This window comes from Ranitomeya variabilis, chromosome 2, assembly GCF_051348905.1.
Source record: "Ranitomeya variabilis isolate aRanVar5 chromosome 2, aRanVar5.hap1, whole genome shotgun sequence".
Classification (NCBI taxonomy): domain Eukaryota; kingdom Metazoa; phylum Chordata; class Amphibia; order Anura; family Dendrobatidae; genus Ranitomeya; species Ranitomeya variabilis.
Genome location: NC_135233.1, coordinates 626,991,798 through 627,008,511, shown reverse-complemented (window position 1 = coordinate 627,008,511; position 16,714 = coordinate 626,991,798).

Genomic DNA, 16,714 nt, shown 5'->3' with positions numbered 1-16,714 from the left:
GCGGTACTGTATAAGGTGCGCGTCTCTGACTGGGGAGCACCTAGATAGAGAAGCACGGAAAGCGGCTTCCTGCTTCCTCGGTGTCGGCCCGGGGCTCTGCAAAGCCTCCGGCCGGGCACTTCCGGTCCCCGCCCCCCGACTTCCAGTCACCGCAATTCCCCAGCGATGGCAGCGCTGGCCGGTCCTCCATTACCTTCCCTGCGGGCACATATACGCCGCCCGCAGGGGGTAATCGGGAGGCTGGCATTAATGCCACGCAGCCCCGATTGCTCTGATCGGTCGAATCTGACCGATCAGCGCGCAGACCTCCAGCATACCCCCGGCAGATGCAGCACTGTTGCCTGCACGGGGGTATCAGGGGTCGGGCAGTACAGGTTACAGGGCAGCTGAGGAGCGCATTGTTCGGTCCGCAAGGACCGATCAAGGCGCTCAACAGCTGCGCAACAAAAATTACTGTGAAGTTTCGTTAACGGCACCAATCACGGACACATTTGCACCGCCCCACACCGCCCATATGCCCAATAAACATTATCCGATAGCCACTGCCCTGTTAAATCCCAGTAATGGGGCCGAATACGGTGGCCTCCTGACGCCCCCCTCCTAAGTAGCACTACAGGACCGTCTACGGCCAATTATCCCCTGCGGGCTACTGATAGAATCCCTCCCATGACACCGCATAGTAATGGCGGACGAAGGCGTAGACGCCGCACGTCCTCCCAATCTTGCTCCGATAACTCCCGTCGCCATTCGCGCTACCCCTCTAAACGCCCCTCCCGTCACCGACGCAGACGCAGCTCCCATGGGAGCCGCCGCAGATCACGGGCCTCAGAATGGCTGTCATCAGCAACATCTGAGGGGTCCGATGTATCGCAGAGCCCGGATAGAAGTTGTCGTGCACGTGACAAGACTTCAAAATCACGCGCACCCTCTAGGGCTTTCAGCCGGGGAGAACAATCCCCCGCGGCTTCCAGCCACAACAACAACAACCGTGCAGTCGCCGAAGACAGAGCCAATAATCCGCCACTATGTGGTTGTAATCGGGCTCCAACGCACGATAATCAGACCATCGGCCAGTCCCACACTGTCGCGGGAGCCAGAGTTTCCCCATCCTGTGACATCACCCCGTCAACATCTGCGGGGGTTCCTCCAGGATCGGAGTACACTCGTCCAGAATCACACAGCGGTGAGTGTTCCAAGGGTAGCGAGGAAATGTTACACTATGGTGTTAACTTAAAGGAAATGGAGCTAACCTCAGCGGTAAAGGAATTAATCCTACAACTATCACACTCGAGCGGAAAAGTGGTGAACAATACAACACCACAATCAGCTAATCTACACAAAGACGCCTCCTTCTGCGGGATCAGCCCGCTGGGCGCTCATATAGATCAGGAAACTAGACTAAAAATCTGGAGCAACGATTATATTGACATATGGTCGCTGTTATCAGCGGACCAACAAACGGTGGATAAACCTAACGAGAGGGGTTTCGATAGGGGGAGATCGAGAATTGCATTAACCATGAATAATTGGCTCCAGGCCTTCGCAGTATTGGGCTGTATTATGGGCCAGAAACATCCGGAACGCTGCTCCGAACTGTTTATATATCAGGACATGATATATAGTTCGTACAAGTCGCACGGCGGTTCAGCCTGGCGGCGGTATGATGAGGAGTTCCGCAGGCGTCTGGCCCTACAGCCCAATCTAGGCTGGGGGGGTTAAAGCAACAGACGTATGGTTGCGTTTGATGCTGTCCCAAAAGCAGCCCCCCTTTTCGGCCACGACCACTAATTACTCCACAGCCGCAGGTCAAAACTCAAAGGTCGTGCGAAAACCCGGGGCCTGCTGGTTGTTCAACGAGGGAAACTGCCGTTTCCACACATTATGCAGATTCAGACATGATTGTTCCGCTTGCGGGGGGGGGACACCCAGCGTCAAGATGCACTCGTCAGCCTTACAAAGCGCCTACAAGGAAGAACCACAGTGAGCGTAACCGCGATGGCCCCCTGGCTAAAACTCTACCCCAATAAGAAAGCGGCTCAGCAGCTGCAAGCAGGATTCTCCGACGGGTTTTTTATTCCCTTTAGGCTAACAAGAACACCAGCCCTATCTGATAACCTAAAATCGGCTCGCGAATTCCCCGAAATACTTAGACAAAAAATTGAAAAGGAGGTAGAGTTGGGTAGAATAGCAGGCCCCTTTAAGTCACTCCCCTTCAAAAACATGAAAATACCACCGTTAGGCATTATACCAAAAAAGGAACCCGGTAAATACCGCCTAATCCACCATTTATCTCACCCAAAGGGCGATTCGGTTAACGATGCAATTTCCCCAGAAGAAGCCTCATACGCGTCTTTCGATAAGGCGGTGGAATTAGTCCGGGCAGCCGGACCCGGCGCCCTGCTAGCCAAATCCGACATTGAATCGGCATTCTGTTTACTACCCGTGCACCCCGAATGTTTCCACCTGCTGGGCTGCAAAGTGGACCAGCTCTATTACATCGACATGTGCCTCCCGATGGGATGTTCCATCTCATGTCACTATTTTGAGCTATTCAGCACATTCCTAGATTGGGTAGTTCAGTACGAAACGGGCAGTAAATCCCTAATTCACTACCTCGATGATTTCCTGTTCGTCGGCCCCAGAAAGTCTAAACTCTGCTCAGATCTACTAGAAAAATTCAAATCTATCTCACTCAAATTCGGCGTGCCATTGTCACCGGAAAAAACGGAGGGACCATGTAATGTATTGCCTTTCTTGGGCATCGAAAAAGATACCACTTCAATGGTTTTCCGCTTACCAAAGGACAAAATATTAAAAACCCAGCAAATGTTGAAAGGCTTCTGCGAAGTTAACAAGGTAACCCTCCAGCAAATGCAGGCATTATTGGGCCTACTGACGTTCGCCTGCCGGGTAATGCCGGTCGGCAGAGCATTCTCGCGCAGACTTTCTTTGGCAACAAAAGGCGCTTCTCAGCCCGGCCATAGAATTAGGCTCACTCGTTCGCTAAAAGCAGATCTGCTAGTATGGCAGACGTTCCTACAATCATACAACGGTCACACGTGCGTTATGGCGAGAGAGATCGCAAGCAAGGAATTAGGGCTGACAATAGGGTGGAACAAAAAAGAGGGTTTTGCAGCAATTTATAAAAACCAATGGTGCAAATCTGGTTGGCCAGAGAGATGGACGACAACAAAGTGGGGGCAAGACCCGGCCCTATGGGAATTGTTCGCGGTAGTAGCAGCGGTGGAGATATGGGCCGTTCAGTTGAGAAACACGAACATTCGTTTCCAAACAAAAAATGCAAAAACGGCGAAGGGTCTAAATCACATGTCTTCTTCATCCCTGCCCATACTCACTCTCTTGCACCGGCTAGCGCTGATATGCCTAGAAAATAATATTTGGTGTAGAGCCACCGTGGTGGCGGAAGTAGATGACAATATCATTAACCCATTGTTATTTTCCAATTGGCAGGCTTTCAGAATCCAGCAGCCCAACGCACAACCCCGGGGTATTCTGTGTCCACTGTCCCTGTGGGACACAGTGGCCAATCATTGATGCCCTTAATCCGGGCCTCCGTTTCGCCAGCTACCTGGCAGGTGTATGGTAAGGCTTGGGAGGAGTGGTGCTCACTAATTCAGGGTAGGCCAGTCGACGAAAGCGACGGAGCGCGAAGCGCAGTGACAACTGATTTCCTATTACGGATGAGGGAAGGCGGAGCGTCGGGCACCTCGGCACAACGGAAATTATCGGGGGTAGCATTTTTCTTTCAATTATTGGGATGGGTAGACGTTACTAAATCCTTCTGCATAAGACAAGCCATAAAAGGTTGGAAAAGGCTTCAGCCAAGCCAAGAATGTCGCCGCCCCATTTCCCTGAGACTATTGCAGGACCTGATTGCGATATCCCCGTCAACCTGCGCATCGCAATACGAGGTGGCCCTCATATCGGCAGCTTTTGCGACCGTCTTTTTCGGAGCACTGCATATTAGTGAATTGCTACCGCGGTCAAAAAACACGTCGGAAGGAGGCCTAATTAACGAGGACATAGTAATATGCAGTGACGCCCTGCGCATCAGGGTTAGAAAATCCAAATGCGATCCCACCGGTAGGGGCACATGGGTCCTGGTTAACGCTACAGAGGGCCCAATTTGCCCGCTAAAAATGGTTAAAAGATACGCCGTAATAAGACACGTGGGTAGATTTTTCTTCACTCATACAGACGGGTCCCCTCTAACCAAGTACCAATTCCAGGCAATGTTCAAGCTATGCTTGGCAAAAACCGGCGCAAATCCAAAGGAGTACGGAACACACTCATTCCGGATAGGGGTGGCCACAGAGGCAGCTAAGGCAGGGGTGTCAGAGGCCGAAGTGCAGAGAATGGGTCGTTGGAAGTCTGCATGCTTCGCCAGATACATAAGACCCGACTTGCTTAATTAACATATGTTGTCTCTTACAGGAGTTGAAGTTTGGGTGGTAGGAGATTCTTACGTATACTGGGCCGAAAAGAGGGCTAAACTGCGGCCAGGAGGAACAAATCTTCACCTCCCGGGCATAAAAGTTAACTGGAGGGGTATCAGAGGCCTCCAGTGGAAACAGGTGTTCAAGGAGATGGTTGGCTTAGCAAGGTGATAATGGTGTTACACGCGGGTGGCAATGACCTTAGCAAACAAAAGGTGGTCGAGTTGTACAAATGGGTGACAACGGATACGGAACGGTTCAGCAGTCTGTTCAGGAACATGATACTGGTGTGGTCGGAGATAACACCACGGGCCGTATGGCGAGGCGCAAGAGATAAAAAAGCCATAGAGAGGACAAGGGTGAAATTCAATGCTCGGATCGGAAAATATGTGAGAGGAAGAGGCGGTATCGTGATTCGTCACCAATACCTACAAGGGGATAACACGCCACAATTAAGACCGGACGGAGTTCACCTAACGGACATTGGCCTCGATATTTTTCTGTCTGGTTTACAGGAGGGAGTTGAACAGGCCCTAACATTGATGGGTGGGGTCGGAGTCCCGCGTAGGTAATACACGGGATCCTCCGTGGCGGAAGAAGCGGAGGAGGGCAAAGGTCGTAACCGCTCGTTGGGCCAATTCCCCTGTCGATCACGGACAGGAGCTCGGCGCGAGCGCCCGTTACGATATGTAATTGCCTTTCTCTGCTTATTTAATTAACCCCTTAAGCCCCGAGGGTGGTTTGCACGTTAATGACCGGGCCAATTTTTACAATTCTGACCACTGTCCCTTTATGAGGCTATAACTCTGGAACGCTTTGACGGATCTTGGCGATTCTGACAAAGTTTTCTCGTGACATATTGTACTTCATGATAGTGGTAAAATTTATTCTATATAACTTGCGTTTATTTGTGAAAAAAACGGAAATTTGGCGAAAATTTTGAAAATTTCGCAATTTTCCAACTTTGAATTTTTATGCCCTTAAATCACAGACATATGTCACGCAAAATACTTAATAAGTAACATTTCCCACATGTCTACTTTACATCAGCACAATTTTGGAACCAAAATTTTTTTTGTTAGGGAGTTATAAGGGTTAAAATTTGACCAGAAATTTCTCATTTTTACAACACCATTTTTTTTTAGGGACCACATCTCATTTGAAGTCATTTTGAGGGGTCTATATGATAGAAAATACCCAAGTGTGACACCATTCTAAAAACTGCACCCCTCAAGGTGTTCAAAACCACATTCAAGAAGTTTATTAACCCTTCAGGTGTTTCACATGAATTTTTGGAATGTTTAAATAAAAATGAACATTTAACTTTTTTTCACACAAAATTTATTTCAGCTCCAATTTGTTTTATTTTACCAAGGGTAACAGGAGAAAATGGACACCAAAAGTTGTTGTACAATTTGTCCTGAGTACGCTGATACCCCATATGTGGGTGTAAACCATTGTTTGGGCGCATGGCAGAGCTTGGAAGGGAAGGAGCGCCATTTGACTTTTCAATGCAAAATTGACTGGAATTGAGATGGGACGCCATGTTGCGTTTGGAGAGCCTCTGATGTGCCTAAACACTGAAACCCCCTACAAATGACACCATTTTGGAAAGTAGACCCCCTAAGGAACTTATCTAGATGTGTGTTGAGCACTTTGACCCACCAAGTGCTTCACAGAAGTTTATAATGCAGAGCCGTAAAAATAAAAAATCATATTTTTTCACAAAAATGATCTTTTCGCCCCCAATTTTTTATTTTCCCAAGGGTAAGAGAAGAAAATGGACCCCAAAAAATGTTGTGCAATTTGTCCTGAGTACGCTGATACCCCATATGTGGGTGTAAACCATTGTTTGTGTGCATGGCAGAGCTTGGAAGGGAAGGAGCGCCATTTGACTTTTCAATGCAAAATTGACTGGAATTGAGATGGGACGCCATGTTGCGTTTGGAGAGCCCCTGATGTGCCTAAACATTGAAACCCCCCACAAGTGACACCATTTTGGAAAGTAGACCCCCTAAGGAACTTATCTAGATGTGTTTTGAGAGCTTTGAACCCCCAAGTGTTTCACTACAGATTATAACGCAGAGCCGTGAAAATAATTTTTTTTTCTCAAAAATGATTTTTTAGCCCCCAGCTTTGTATTTTTACAAGGGTAACAGAATAAATTGGACCCCAAAACTTGTTTTCCAATTTGTCCTGAGTTCGCTGATACCCCATATGTGGGGGGGAACCACTGTTTGGGCGCATGACAGAGCTCGGAAGGGAAGGAGCGCCATTTGGAATGCAGCCTTAAATGGATTGGTCTGCAGGCGTCACATTGCATTTGCAGAGCCCCTGATGTACCCAAACAGTACAAACCCCCCACAAGTGACCCCATATTGGAAACTAGACCTCCCAAGGAACTTATCTAGATGTGTTGTGAGAACTTTGAACCCCCAAGTGTTTCACTACAGTTTATAACGCAGAGCCGTGAAAATAAAACATCTTTTTTTTCCCACAAAAATGATTTTTAGCCCCCCAAATTTTTATTTTCCCAAGGATAACAAGAGAACTTGGACCCCAGAAGTTGTTGTTCAATTTATCCCGAGTACGCTGATAACCCATATGTTGGGGTAAACCCCTTTTTGGGCGCACGGGAGAGCTCGGAAGGGAAGGAGCACTGTTTTACTTTTTCAACGCAGAATTGGCTGGAATTGAGATTGGACACCATGTCGCGTTTGGAGAGCCCCTGATGTGCCTGGACAGTGGAAACTTCCCAATTCTACCTGAAACCCTAACCCAAACACACCCCTAACCCTAATCCCAACGGTAACCCTAACCACACCCCTAGCCCTGACACACCCATAATTGTAATCCCAACCCTAATCCAAACGTAAATGTAATCCAAACCCTAACCCTAACTTTAGCCCCAACCCTAACTTTAGCCCCAACCCTAACCCTAACTTTACCTCCAACCCTAGCCCTAACCCTAACCCTACCCCTAACCCTAAACGTGACTGAAATACGTGGCACTGAAATACGTGGCACTGAAATACGTGGCACTTAAATACGTGGCACTTAAATACGTGGCACTTAAATACGTGGCACTGAAATACGTGATACGTGGCACTTAAATACGTGGCACTGAAACACGTGGCACTGAAATACGTGATATGTGGCACTGAAATACGTGGCACTGAAATACGTGGCACTGAAATACGTGGCACTGAAATACGTGGCACTGAAATACGTGCAACTGAAATACGTGCAACTGAAATACGTGGTACTTAAATACGTGGCACTTAAATATGTGGCACTGAAATACGTGATACGTGGCACTGAAATACGTGATACGTGGCACTTAAATATGTGGCACTGAAACACGTGGCACTGAAATACGTGATACGTGGCACTGAAATACGTGGCACTGAAATACGTGGCACTGAAATACGTGGCACTGAAATACGTGGCACTTAAATACGTGGCACTATGACTGTCAGAAAATGTTCATTAAACGGTTAGGGGTGAGGTTAGGGGTAGAGTTAGGGTTAGGGTTTGGATCCCTTTATCACCTTGATGGTGGTGGGTGGCTTTTCAGTGTGTTTTCTGTTTTTTTTCTATAAAAACGCATGCGTTTTTAACGCAAACGCATGTGCTTAAAAACGCAAGAAAATACTGCAGGTTGTATTTCTGAAAATGAACGCATGCAGAAAAAAACGCATGCGTTTGAAAACGTGACCAAACGCGTACAAAAAACGCATGCGTTTTCAATGTTAAATATAGGGAAAAAAACGCATGCTTTTTTTGTGCAAAAAACGCTGCAGACAAAAACGCAAGTGTGAAACCAGCGACGCTTTTTATAGCAAAAAAGTTTTTGCGTCTCCACATTTTGAGACCTATAATTTTTCCACATTTTGCTCCACAGAGTCATGTGAGGTCTTGTTTTTTGCGGGACGAGTTGACGTTTTTATTGGTAACATTTTCGGACATGTGACCATTTTTGATCACTTTTTATTCCGATTTTTGTGAGGCAGAATGACCAAAAACCTGCTATTCATGAATTTCTTTTGGGAGAGGCGTTTATACCATTCCACGTTTGGTAAAATTGATAAAGCAGTTTTGTTCTTCGGGTCAGTACGATTACAGTGATACCTCATTTATATCATTTTTTTATGTTTTGGCGCTTTTATACGATAAAAACTATTTTATAGAAAAAATAATTATTTTGGTATCGCTTTATTCTCAGGACTATAACTTTTTTATTTTTTTGCTGATGATGCTGTATGGTGGCTTGTTTTTTGCAGGACAAGATGACATTTTCAGCGGTACCATGGTTATTTATATCAGTCTTTTTGATCGCGTGTTATTCCACTTTTTGTTCGGCGGTATGGTAATAAAGCGTTGTTTTTTGCCTCTTTTTTTTTTTTCTTACGGTGTTTACTGAAGGGGTTAACTAGTGGGGCAGTTTTATAGGTTGGGTCGTTACGGACGCGGCGATACTAAATATGTGTATTTTTATTGTTTTGGTTTTTTTATTTAGATAAAGAAATGTATTTATGGGAATAATATATATATTTTTTTTTATTTATTTAGGGATTTTTTTTATTTTTTTTTACACATGTGGAAAATTTTTTTTTTTACTTTTTTACTTTGTCCCAGGGGGGGACATCACAGATCGATGATCTGATAGTGTGCACAGCACTCTGTCAGATCGGCGATCTGCTGTGCAGGGCTGCAGGCTTACCAAGCGTCTGCTCTGAGCAGACACTCGGTAAGCCACCTCCTTCCCTGCAGGACCCAGATGCCGCGGCCATCTTGGATCCGGGACCTGCAGGGAGGAAGGAGGTAGGAGACCCTCGGAGCAACGCGATCACATCGCGTTGCATCGGGGGTCTCAGGGAAGCCCGCAGGGAGTCCCCTCCCTGCGCGATGCTCCCTATACCGCCGGTACACTGCGATCATGTTTGATCGCGGTGTGCCGGGGGTTAATGTGCCGGGGGCGGTCCGTGACCGCTCCTGGCACATAGTGCCGGATGTCAGCTGCGATAGGCAGCTGACACCCGGCCGCGATCGGCCGCGCTCCCCCCGTGAGCGCGGCCGATCGCGTATGACGTACTATCCTGTCACCGGGAATTAAGTCCCAGGTCACCTTGACGGGATAGTACGTCATACGGGATTAAGGGGTTAATAAACTGTGACCGACCTGTTCAACCCACCTAGGACTGTGTGTGTTTCATTACGGGATGGATGGGAGGGGGGAAGGCACTGGTTACGACACCCAGGTCTCCACAGTCTGGCAGACGCGGTACTGTATAAGGTGCGCGTCTCTGACTGGGGAGCACCTAGATAGAGAAGCACGGAAAGGATGTCAGTGCCAGTTCCCCCCTGGCATCACTCCCCCTTAGTGATGCATTAATTGGAAGACCCCCAGCCGGCCAGTGGTCACTGGAGGGGAGGGGTCCTACGGCCACTCCTACAGGGGTTAAATCCAGGTGTCCGGTCGGGAACTTTCTCTTTTCCTCCCGGCGGACACCTGGAAGCTTTTGTCCCACCCTCCCTCCCTTTTTAAAGGCTAAAGATGGTACTAACCTGCGGGATGATGTAAATTTGTAAATGCTATTGTAATATTTTACGTAAAAAAAATTAAAAAAAATGGATATACGTATGTGTTATAACTAACCCTAGTAACCTTTATTAAGTCACAGCGGAAGAAGCGGAGGAGGGCAAAGGTCGTAACCGCTCGTTGGGCCAATTCCCCTGTCGATCACGGACAGGAGCTCGGCGCGAGCGCCCGTTACGATATGTAATTGCCTTTCTCTGCTTATTTAATTAACCCCTTCCCGACATTTGACGTACTATCCCGTCGAGGTGGGGTGGGCCCGTATGACCGCCGACGGGATAGTACGTCATAGCCGATCGGCCGCGCTCACGGGGGGAGCGCGGCCGATCGCGGCCGGGTGTCGGCTGCATATCGCAGCTGACATCCGGCACTATGTGCCAGGAGCGGTCACGGACCGCCCCCGGCACATTAACCCCCGGCACACCGCGATCAAACATGATCGCGATGTGCCGGCGATGCAGGGAAGCATCGCGCAGGGAGAGGGCTCCCTGCGGGCTTCCCTGAGCCCCCCGCAGCAACGCGATGTGATCGCGTTGCTGCGAGGGTCTTACCTCCCTCCCTGCCTGCTCCAGACCCGGATCCAAGATGGCCGCGGATCCGGGTCCTGCAGGGAGGGAGGTGGCTTCACAGACGCCTGCTCAGAGCAGGCACTGTGAAGCAGCCTGCACTTCTCTCAGATCGGTGATCTGTCAGAGTGCTATGCAAACTGGCAGATCACCGATCTGTATTGTCCCCCCCTGGGGCAAAGTAAAAAAGTAAAAAAAAAAATTTCCAAATGTGTAAAAAAAAATAAAAAAAAATATTCCAAAATAATGAAAAAAAAAAAATAAATATTATTCCCATAAATACATTTCTTTATCTAAATTAAAAAAAAAAACAATAAAAGTACACATATTTAGTATCGCCACGTCCGTAACGACCCAACCTATAAAACTGCCACACTAGTTAACCCCTTCAGTAAACACCGTAAGAAAAAAAAAAAAAGAGGCAAAAAACAACGCTTTATTACCATACCGCCGAACAAAAAGTGGAATAACACGCGATCAAAAAGACTGATATAAATATCCATGGTACCGCTGAAAACGTCATCTTGTCCCGCAAAAAACAAGCCGCCATACAGCATCATCAGCAAAAAATAAAAAAGTTATAGTCCTGAGAATAAAGCGATACCAAAATAATTATTTTTTCTATAAAATAGTTTTTATCGTATAAAAGCGCCAAAACATAAAAAAAATGATATAAATGAGATATCGCTGTAATCATACTGACCCGACGAATAAAACTGCTTTATCAATTTTACCAAACCCGGAACGGTATAAACGCCTCTCCCAAAAGAAATTCATGAGTAGCAGGTTTTTGGTCATTCTGCCTCACAAAAATCGGAATAAAAAGCGATCAAAAACGGTCACGTGTCCGAAAATGTTACCAATAAAAACGTCAACTCGTCCCGCAAAAAACAAGACCTCACATGACTCTGTGGAGCAAATGTGGAAAAATTATAGGTCTCAAAATGTGGAGACGCAAAAACTTTTTTGCTATAAAAAGCGTCGCTGGTTTCACACTTGCGTTTTTGTCTGCAGCGTTTTTTGCACAAAAAAAACGCATGCGTTTTTTCCCTATATTTAACATTGAAAACGCATGCGGTTTTTTTGTACGCGTTTGGTCGCGTTTTCAAACGCATGCGGGTTTTTTCTGCATGCGTTCATTTTCAGAAATACAACCTGCAGTATTTTCTTGCGTTTTTAAGCACATGCGTTTGTTTGCGTTAAAAACGCATGCATTTTTATCGAAAAAAAACAGAAAACACACTGAAAAGCCACCCACCACCATCAAGGTGATAAAGGGATCCAAACCCTAACCCTAACTCTACCCCTAACCGTTTAATGAACATTTTCTGACAGTCATAGTGCCACGTATTTCAGTGCCACGTATTTCAGTGCCACGTATTTCAGTGCCACGTATTTCAGTGCCACGTATTTCAGTGCCACGTATCACGTATTTCAGTGCCACATATTTTAGTACCACGTATTTCAGTTGCACGTATTTCAGTGCCACGTATTTCAGTGCCACGTATTTCAGTGCCACGTATCACGTATTTCAGTGCCACGTGTTTCAGTGCCACGTATTTAAGTGCCACGTATCACATATTTCAGTGCCACGTATTTCAGTGCCACGTATTTCAGTGCCACGTATTTCAGTGCCACGTATTTCAGTGCCACGTATTTAAGTGCCACATATCACATATTTCAGTGCCACTTATTTAAGTGCCACGTATTTCAGTGCCACGTATTTCAGTGCCACGTATTTCAGTGCCACGTATTTCAGTGCCACGTATTTCAGTGCCACGTGTTTCAGTGCCACGTATCACGTATTTCAGTGCCACGTATTTCAGTGCCACGTATTTCAGTGCCACGTATTTCAGTGCCACGTATTTAAGTGCCACATATCACATATTTCAGTGCCACTTATTTAAGTGCCACGTATTTCAGTGCCACGTATTTCAGTGCCACGTATTTCAGTGCCACGTATTTCAGTGCCACGTATTTCAGTGCCACGTATTTAAGTGCCACATATCACATATTTCAGTGCCACTTATTTAAGTGCCACGTATTTCAGTGCCACGTATTTCAGTGCCACGTATTTCAGTGCCACGTATTTCAGTGCCACGTGTTTCAGTGCCACGTATTTAAGTGCCACGTATCACGTATTTCAGTGCCACGTATTTCAGTGCCACGTATTTCAGTGCCACGTATTTCAGTCACGTTTAGGGTTAGGGTTAGGGGTAGGGTTAGGGTTAGGGCTAGGGTTGGAGGTAAAGTTAGGGTTGGGGCTAAAGTTAGGGTTGGGGCTAAAGTTAGGGTTAGGGTTTGGATTACATTTACGTTTGGATTAGGGTTGGGATTACAATTATGGGTGTGTCAGGGCTAGGGGTGTGGTTAGGGTTACCGTTGGGATTAGGGTTAGGGGTGTGTTTGGGTTAGGGTTTCAGGTAGAATTGGGGGGTTTCCACTGTCCAGGCACATCAGGGGCTCTCCAAGCGCGACATGGCGTCCAATCTCAATTCCAGCCAATTCTGCGTTGAAAAAGTAAAACAGTGCTCCTTCCCTTCCGAGCTCTCCCGTGCGCCCAAAAAGGGGTTTACCCCAACATATGTGTTATCAGCGTACTCGGGACAAATTGAACAACAACTTCTGGGGTCCAAGTTCTCTTGTTATCCTTAGGAAAATAAAAATTTGGGGGGCTAAAAATCATTTTTGTGGGAAAAAAAAGATGTTTTATTTTCACGGCTCTGCATTATAAACTGTAGTGAAACACTTGGGGGTTCAAAGTTCTCACAACACATCTAGATAAGTTCCTTGGGAGGTCTAGTTTCCAATATGGGGTCACTTGTGGGGGGTTTGTACTGTTTGGGTACATCAGGGGCTCTGCAAATGCAACGTGACGCCTGCAGACCAATCCATTTAAGGCTGCATTCCAAATGGCGCTCCTTCCCTTCCGAGCTCTGTCATGCGCCCAAACAGTGGTTCCCCCCGACATATGGGGTATCAGCGTACTCAGGACAAATTGGACAACAACTTTTGGGGTCTAATTTATCCTGTTACCCTTGTGAAAATACAAAACTGGGGGCTAAAAAATCATTTTTGTGAAAAAAAAAAAGAATTTTTATTTTCATGGCTTTGCGCTATAAACTTTAGTGAAACACTTGGGGGTTCAAAGTTCTCAAAACACATCTAGATAAGTTCCTTGGGAGGTCTAGTTTCCAATATGGGGTCACTTGTGGGGGGTTTGTGCTGTTTGGGTACATCAGGGGCTCTGCAAATGCAACGTGACGGCTGCTGACCAATCCATTTAAGTCTGCATTCCAAATGGCGCTCCTTCCCTTCCGAGCTCTGTCATGCGCCCAAACAGTGGTTCCCCCCCACATATGGGGTATCAGCATACTCAGGACAAATTGGAAAACAAATTTTGGGGTCCAATTTATTCTGTTACCCTTGTAAAAATACAAAGCTGGGGGCTAAAAAATCATTTTTGAGAAAAAAAAAAAAATTATTTTCACGGCTCTGCGTTATAATCTGTAGTGAAACACTTGGGGGTTCAAAGCTCTCAAAACACATCTAGATAAGTTCCTTAGGGGGTCTACTTTCCAAAATGGTGTCACTTGTAGGGAGTTTCAATGTTTAGGCACATCAGGGGCTCTCCAAACGCAACATGTCGTCCCATCTCAATTCCAGTCAATTTTGCATTGAAAAGTCAAATGGCGCTCCTTCCCTTCCAAGCTCTGCCATGCGCCCAAACAATGGTTTACACCCACATATGGGGTATCAGCGTACTCAGGACAAATTGCACAACATTTTTTGGGGTCCAATTTCTTCTCTTACCCTTGGGAAAATAAAAAATTGGGGGCAAAAAGATCATTTTTGTGAAAAAATATGATTTTTTATTTTTACGGCTCTGCATTATAAACTTCTGTGAAGCACTTGGTGGGTCAAAGTGCTCACCACACATCTAGATAAGTTCCTTAGGGGGTCTACTTTCCAAAATGGTGTCACTTGTAGGGAGTTTCAATGTTTAGGCACATCAGGGGCTCTCCAAACGCAACATGGCGTCCCATCTCAATTCCAGTCAATTTTGCATTGAAAAGTCAAATGGCGCTCCTTCCCTTCCAAGCTCTGCCATGCGCCCAAACAATGGTTTACACCCACATATGGGGTATCAGCGTACTCAGGACAAATTGCACAACATTTTTTGGGGTCCAATTTCTTCTCTTACCCTTGGGAAAATAAAAAATTGGGGGCGAAAAGATCATTTTTGTGAAAAAATATGATTTTTTATTTTTACGGCTCTGCATTATAAACTTCTGTGAAGCACTTGGTGGGTCAAAGTGCTCACCACACATCTAGATAAGTTCCTTAGGGGGTCTACTTTCCAAAATGGTGTCACTTGTAGGGAGTTTCAATGTTTAGGCACATCAGGGGCTCTCCAAACGCAACATGGCGTCCCATCTCAATTCCAGTCAATTTTGCATTGAAAAGTCAAATGGCGCTCCTTCCCTTCCAAGCTCTGCCATGCGCCTAAACAATGGTTTACACCCACATATGGGGTATCATCGTACTCAGGACAAATTGTACAACAACTTTGGGGGTCCATTTTCTCCTGTTACCCTTGGTAAAATAAAACAAATTGGAGCTGAAATAAATTTTGTGTGAAAAAAAGTTAAATGTTCATTTTTATTTAAACATTCCAAAAATTCCTGTGAAACACCTGAAGGGTTAATAAACTTCTTGAATGTGGTTTTGAGCACCTTGAGGGGTGCAGTTTTTAGAATGGTGTCACACTTGAGTATTTTCTATCATATAGACCCCTCAAAATGACTTCAAATGAGATGTGGTCCCTAAAAAAAAATGGTGTTGTAAAAATGAGAAATTGCTGGTCAACTTTTAACCCTTATAACTCCGTCACAAAAAAAAATTTTGGTTCCAAAATTGTACTGATGTAAAGTAGACATGTGGGAAATGTTACTTATTAAGTATTTTGCGTGACATATGTCTGTGATTTAAGGGCACAAAAATTCAAAGTTGGAAAATTGCAAAATTTTCAAAATTTTCGCCAAATTTCCATTTTTTTCACAAATAAACGCAAGTTATATCGAATAAATTTTACCTTTAACATGAAGTACAATATGTCACGAGAAAACAATGTCAGAATCGCCAAGATCCGTCAAAGCGTTCCAGAGTTATAGCCTCATAAAGGGACAGTGGTCAGAATTGTAAAAATTGGCCCGGTCATTAACGTGCAAACCACCCTTGGGGGTGAAGGGGTTAATAAACTGTGACCGACCTGTTCAACCCACCTAGGACTGTGTGTGTTTCATTACGGGATGGATGGGAGGGGGGAAGGCACTGGTTACGACACCCAGGTCTCCACAGTCGGGTATGTTACATTGCTCTATCTACATGCCCTGAATATTGGTTGATTTTTACTACTTGCTTTATCTAATGCTTGACATGTTACATTGCAATATGCACTTTAAATAGTATTGGTATGCTATATTGATTTATATGTTTTGAGCACCTGCTTATTTATTTATTTAATTATTTTATTAATTTATATTGTAAGAGCGCTTTTTTGATCTTATATGGACAATATTGTTATTGCTGCATCTCATTCACCTACATTGAGATTATTTGCGTCCTATTCATCTATTTGTTGCAATTTTTGTGGGGCATATTTTGCTCTAGCTATAGATGTCTGCTATGTGATTTTGGGCACATCTATGTAATTGGTGAGATTTTGTCTCACGATTTTTTGAATTTTTGTATTTTCAATTTTTTTGGGATTTTCCTTCTTTTTGGGGTGTTTGGGAGTTTTTGGGCACAATTCTTTATCTTCTATCCCGATTCAGGGACTTTGTAGGGATCCTAGGGTTAGTCGACGCGGAGTGGGGGTGCCTACCGCCTCACATTAGGGCGCCTACCCCCACTGTTAGGTAGTATTTTCCCTATAGGGATTCTTCAGGACTTTTTCAGGGTTCCTTATTCAGGGAATTCTAGGGATTTTTGAGGGTAAGTCCACGCTGAGTGGGGGCGCCTACCGCAGTAAATTAGGGTGCCAACCCCCACTGTTAGGTAGGAATAAGCGTAGTTACTCCCTAGGACCC